We start from the raw sequence: 7,066 nt of genomic DNA, 5'->3' as shown, positions 1-7,066 counted from the left end.
TGTAATTCTGACTTTAGGTTGTCCCAAACTTGGTGGGTGTCAAAATAGCTAGCCGTGATGGCCGGGTACTCAGAATATACATAGGTACTCAGAATATTGCAAAATGTGCTTTCGCCGAAAAGCTATTTTAAAATCTGACACCGCGATTGCATAAAGGAGTTCTGTATCTATAATTCTTAAAATAATTGTTATGTATTTTGTGAACGTTTATCGTGAGTAATTTAGTAAATTCACCGTAAGTTTGCGGTGGGTATGCTAGTTCTGAACATCACATGCTAATGTAAAAAGCTGGTTTTTGATATAAATATGAACTTGATTGAACAAAACATGCATGTATTGTATAACATAATGTCCTAGGAGTGTAATCTGATGAAGATCAAAGGTTAGTGCTGCATTTAGCTGTGGTTTTGGTTTTTGTGACATATATGCTTGCTTTGAAAATGGCTGTGTGATTATTTTTGTCAGGGTACTCTCCTGACATAATCTAATGTTTTGCTTTCGTTGTAAAGCCTTTTTGAAATCGGAGAGTGTGGTTAGATAAAGGAGAGTCTTGTCTTTAAAATGCTGTGAAATAGTCATATGTTTGAAAAGTTGAAGTAATAGGATTTTTAAGGTATTTGAAAATCGCGCCACAGGATTCAACTGGCTGTTACGTAGGTGGGACGAATTCGTCCCGCCTGCCCTAGAGAGGTTAAATAAATATTCGTAAAATTAAACATTCATGAACATACAAGTGTCTTATATCATTTAAAAGCTTAACCTATTGTTAATCCAACTGTGCTGTCAGATTTCAAAAAGGCTTTACGGCAAAAGCATACCATGCGATTATCTGAGGACAGCGCCCCACATCAACACATTTTTCAACCAGCACAGGCTTCACAAAATCACAAATAGCGATTAAATAAATCACTTACCTTTGAAGATCTTCCTCTGTTCGCAATCCCAAGGGTCCCACCTACAACATGAATGGTTGTTTTGTTCAATAAAATCCTTCTTATATACCAAAAAGTCTGTTTAGTTGGCGCCATTGATTTCAGTAGTCCACTTGTTCAACATGCAGACGAAGTCCAAAAAGCTACCTGTAAACTTCGTCCAAACAAATCAAACAACGTTTATATTTAATCCTCAGGTAGTCTAAAATGCAAATAAATAATATTATTTCACACAGAAAATACTATGTTCAATAGGAGTGCCTTCTCCCGCGAGTGCCGAAAGACTGATTTAGTCCAGGTGCTCTCCCAACAAAAACTCCAAATACTTGTTCATTTTTCAATAAAAAAGCCTGAAACCTTGAATAAAGACTGTTGACATCTAGTGGAAGCCATAGGAATTGCAATTTGGTTGACGGACATAGGGGTTTCCAATAGGTTTACAAAATAAGAGCCTGGGAGACAAAAAATTATAATTCTGGTCGGATTTTCTTCAGATTTTCACCTGCCATGTCAGTTCTGTTATAGCCACATACATTATCTATCCAATGCTACCAATTTTATGCCTATACTGGCTTCTGTGCCTGAGTAACAGGCAGTTTACTTTGGGTACGTCAGACAGGCGGAAATTCAGGATGCTGCCCCCTAGCCCTAAGAAGATTTAAAGCCAGGTCTCGCAGCCCTTTGTCTACTGCAGTGGTTCCCAAACTTTTTTATAGTCCCGTACCCCTTCAAACATTCAACCTCCAGCTGCGTACCCCCTCTAGCACCAGGGTCAGCGCACTCTCAAATGTTGTTCTTTGCCATCATTGTAAGCATGCCACACACGCACACTATACGATACATTTATTGAACAAAAGAATGAGTGTGAGTTGTCACAGCCCGGCTCGTGGGAAGTGACAAAGAGCTCTTACAGGACCAGGGCACAAATAATAATATAATAATAATCAATAATTTTGCTCTTTATTTAACTATCTTGCATATAAAACCTTATTTGTTCATCGAACATTTTGAATAACTCACCACAGGTTAATGAGAAAGATGTGCTTGAAAGGATGCACATAACTCTGCAATGTTGGGTTGTATTGGAGAGTCTCAGTCTTAAATAATTTTCCACACACAGTCTGTGCCTGTATTTAGTTTTCATGCTAGTGAGGGCCGAGAATCCACCCTCACATAGTGTAGGTACGTGGTTGCAAAGGGCATCAGTGTCTTAACCTCTATGGGCTAGGTGGGACGCCTGCGTCCCACCTACTCAACAGCCAGTGTAATCCAATGCCTACCAATGTGAGAGACGCAGACTCAGTCTCAACCTTTAAGTCTTTACTGAAGACTTATCTCTTCAGTAGGTCCTATGATTAAGAAGTTGGAGTTCTTCTCTGTCTGCTTTAACAAGGACAACACACCGGTCTTCCTGTGCAAATTAACTCAAGCTTACGGACAATGTCAAATGTGATATAGCGAAGCACCTGAGTGAGTTGGGTGCACAATTACGCATGTACTTTCCCGAAATGGATGACACCAACAACTGGATTCATTATCCCTTTCATGCCCTACCTCCAGTCCACTTACCGATATCTGAACAAGAAAGCCTCATCGAAATTGCAACAAGCGATCAGAAGCCACTGCCAGATTTCTGGATTGGGCTGTGCTCAGAGTATCCTGCTTTGGCAAATCGCACTGTTAACCTGTTAGGGCTAGGGTGCAGTATTGACACGCCCGGATAAAAAATGTACCCGATTTAATCTGGTTACTACTCCTGCCCAGTAACTAGAATATGCATATAATTATTGGCTTTGGATAGAAAACACCCTAAAGTTTCTAAAACTGTTTGAATGGTGTCTGTGAGTATAACAGAACTCATATGGCAGGCCAAAACCTGAGAAGATTCCATGCAGGAAGTGGCCTGTCTGACAAGTTGTGTTTCATCTTGGCTCTTTTTATTGAAGTCTGAGGATCCTAGCAATAACGTGACACTTCCTACGGCTCCCATAGGCTCTCAGAGACCGGGAAAAAGGTGAAATATATCGATGGAAGCCTCTGGCTGAAACACATTATCGCGTTTGGCAAGTGGTAGATCAGAGTACTATGGGCTTAGGCGCGTGCCCGAGTCGACCCCATGCTTTATTTTCTTTCGTCTGTTTACCTAAACGCAGATTCCCGGTCGGAATATTATTGCTTTTTTATGAGAAAAATTGCATAAAAATTTATTTTAAACAGCGGTTGACATGCTTCGAAGTACGGTAATGGAATATTTAGAATTTTTTTGTCACGAATTGCGCCATGCTCGTCACCCTTATTTACCCTTTCGGATAGTGTCTTGAACGCACGAACAAAACGACGCTATTTGGATATAACTATGGATTATTTGGGACCAAACCAACATTTGTTATTGAAGTAGAAGTCCTGGGAGTGCATTCTGACGAAGACAGCAAAGTTAATAACATTTTTCTTATAGTAAATCTGACTTTGGTGAGTGCTAAACTTGCTGGGTGTCTAAATAGCTAGCCCTGTGATGCCGGGCTATCTACTGAGAATATTGCAAAATGTGCTTTCACCGAAAAGCTATTTTAAAATCGGACATATCGAGTGCATAGAGGAGTTCTGTATCTATAATTCTTAAAAGAATTGTTATGCTTTTTGTGAACGTTTATCGTGAGTAATTTAGTAAATTCATTGGCAGTGTTCGGTGGGAATGCTAGTCATATGCTAGTCACATGCTAATGTAAAAAGCTGGTTTTTGATATAAATATGAACTTGATTGAACAAAACATGCATGTATTGTATAACATAATGTCCTAGGGTTGTCATCTGATGAAGATCATCAAAGGTTAGTGCTACATTTAGCTGTGGTTTGGGTTTATGTGACATTATATGCCATTTTGAAAAATGGGTGTCTGATTATTTCTGGCTGGGTACTCTGCTGACATAATCTAATGTTTTGCTTTCGTTGTAAAGCCTTTTTGAAATCGGACAGTGTGGTTAGATTAAAATCCATTTTTATGCCATTTTTCTTGTAAACTAGCGATAATATTCCGACCGGGAATCTGCATTTAGGTAAACAGACGAAAGAAAATAAGCATGGGGTCGACTCGGGCACGCGCCTAAGTCCATAGTACTCTGATCGGCCACTTGCCAAAAGCGATAACGTGTTTCAGCCAGAGGCTGCCTCGATATCGTTCAGCTTTTTCCCGGGCTCTGAGAGCCTATGGGAGCCGTAGGAAGTGTCACGTTAGAGCAAAGATCCTCAGTCTTCAATAAAAAGAGCCAAGATGAACAACAACTTGTCAGACAGGCCACTTCCCATATAGAATCCTCTCAGGTTTTTGCCTGCCATATGAGTTCTGTTATACTCACCGACACCATTCAAACAGTTTTAGAAACTTTAGGGTGTTTTCTATCCAAAGCCAATAATTATATGCATATTCTAGTTACTGGGCAGGAGTAGTAACCAGATTAAATCGGGTACGTTTTTTATCCGGCCGTGTCAATACTGCCCCCTACCCCAACAGGTTAAAATGGTGTAAAATAGTCATATGTTTGAGAAATTGAAGTAATAGCATTTCTAAGGTATTTGAATATCGCGCCACGGGATTACACTGGCTGTTGCGTAGGTGGGACGATTTCGTCCCACCTAGCCCAGAGAGGTTAATCAAACACTTATTCAGTTCCGGATCCCATACAGACTCCCTTGGTTCCGGATCGCTGACAGACTCCCTCGGTTCCGGGTCGCAGGCAGACTCCTTCGGTTCCGGGTCGCAGGCAGACTCCCCCGGTTCCGGGTCGTAGGCAGACTCCCCCGGTTCCGGGTCGCAGGCAGACTCCCCCGGTTCCGGGTCGCAGGCAGACTCCCCCGGTTCCGGGTCGCAGGCAGACTCCCCCGGTTCCGGGTCGCAGGCAGACTCCCCCGGTTCCGGGTCGCAGGCAGACTCCCCCGGTTCCGGGTCGCAGGCAGACTCCCTCGGTTCCGGGTCGCAGGCAGACTCCCTCGGTTCCGGGTCGCAGGCAGACTCCCTCGGTTCCGGACTGGACACTGTTGCCGGATACTCTGGACTGCACACTGGTGCCGGATACTCTGGACTGCACACTGGTGCCGGATACTCTGGACTGCACACTGGTGCCGGATACTCTGGAATGCACACTGTTGCCGGATTCTCGAGGCTGGGCTGATGCACTGGACGCCTGATGCGTGGGGCTGGTAGAGGAGGTACCAGGCTGAAGACACACACCCTAGGGCTAGTGCGGGAAGCAGGAACGGGCCGAGAGGAACTACTATTATGCACTTTAAGCCTAATGCGTGGTGCTGGAACTGCCAGTTTTAAACCATGCACCCCATGGCTAGTGCGAGGAGCGGGAACAGGCTGACTAGGACTAGGCTGACCCATGGGAAGGTTAATCTGTGGTGCTGGTACTGGTCGTGCCAGACTGGAGGTACTCACTTCCGGGTCAGCACGAGAGGCAGGAACCGGAAAGACTGGGCCATGGAGGCGCACAGGTGGCCTTGACCGCACCTCCTGCACAACCGTCCTGGATGGATGGAACTAGCAGCCCTGCACGAGCGGGGTGCTGGTACAGGGCGAACTGGGCTGTGCAGGGGCTTGATGGTTACCGTGCGTAGAGCGGCCGTAGGGTAGCCTGGTCTGAGGAGGTGTACCGGCGACCAGACGCGCTGCGCAGGCATCCTTCTACCAGGCTGGATGCCCACTCTAGCACGGCATCTGCGAGGGGCTGGAATAGCGCGCACCGGCCTGTGCGTGCGTATGGACGAGATTGTGCGTACCTCAGCAAAACACGGCGCCCTCCACTCCATACGCTCCTCCACATACTCACGGGTAGCTGGCTTATGGCTCTTCCTTGGCCTAGCCAAACTACCCGTGTGCCCCCCCCAAAAAAATTATTGGGGGTTCCTCTCCGGCTTCCTCGCCAGATGTGTGTTCCCGGGTCCTCACCAGCCTTCCTCCACGGGCCCTCTCCGGCCAGAATCTGTTCCCAACTCCATCTCTCACGATAGTCCATATCCTGAACCTGCCGCCCCTTTCTCCGCTGCTTGGTCTTGGTTTTGTGGGTTGTTCTGTCACAAACTTCGTCATCTGACGATAAGGAGAAATCACTGTCAGACCAATACGCAGCGGGTTGCGTGTTCCACATCATTTTAATAAGTTTGATGCACACGGAAAAACAATAAACTAGAAAGACAGGAGACAGTTTCACAGGCTATAACTATACGTAGCAGTGCGAAATAAAACAACCCACAAAAACCAGGTGACAAACACACTCCTAATATATGACTCCCAATCAGGAACAACGATAACCAGCTGTCCCTGATCGGGAGCCACACAGACCAACATAGAAACAGAAATACCAGAAAAACACATACAACACAGTACTTCTGCCACGTCTTGACCAAAAATACTAAACAACTACTCCCTCTGCTGGTCAGGACGTGACACCAGCTCTGTTTTAATCCAGCTCTGTTTTTTTACCCAGTTCCGTTTTTTTACCCAGCTCTGTTTTATATCCAGCTCTGTTTTTTATCCAATTCTGTTTTTTTATACTCAGCTTTGTTTTTTTTTATCCAGATCTGTTTTTTTACCCAGCTCTGTACAGGCATTAGGCACAGTGTCACAGTATCCACAGAAAATGGTGCCCCTCCTCGGCCGGGCGTCGCTCGCCGGTCGTCGTCGCCGGTCTACTAGCTGCCGCCGATCTGTGTTTCTGTGTTCATTGTGTTTTGTCTGTCTAGGTCCGCACCTGTTGTCATTTCTGTCAGTAGTGGGGGGGTATTTAGTTTGTTCCTTTGGGGTTGTGTGTTGTGCGGGATTGTTTGTTTGTCAGCGGGTTTACGCTGTGGCCGTTTCTTCTCTATCGTTTTTATATTGGAGGATTTATTTTCTCGCCGGGCTGCGCCCCGTGCGTGATTTTCCCTTTGTGGATTACCTGTTTCCCTTTTGGGTATTGTGCACTCCCAGTGCCTTTTGATCACCTAGTGTGTGGGTGTGAATAAACTTTGAGCTACTGGACGATATCTCCTGCATTTGACTCTACTCCTTCCTCCTGCCCTAAGTACCCGTGACAGAATCCCGCACCACCAATTATTATGGAGTCAGCAGGACCCGAAGCAACTTCAGTAGCTGAGC

Source organism: Salmo salar, chromosome 02 (genome assembly GCF_965601325.2).
Source record: "Salmo salar chromosome 02, fSalSal1, whole genome shotgun sequence".
NCBI classification, from domain to species: Eukaryota; Metazoa; Chordata; class Actinopteri; order Salmoniformes; family Salmonidae; genus Salmo; species Salmo salar.
The sequence above is the reverse complement of the archived record's forward strand: the minus strand, read 5'-3'. Positions refer to the sequence as shown.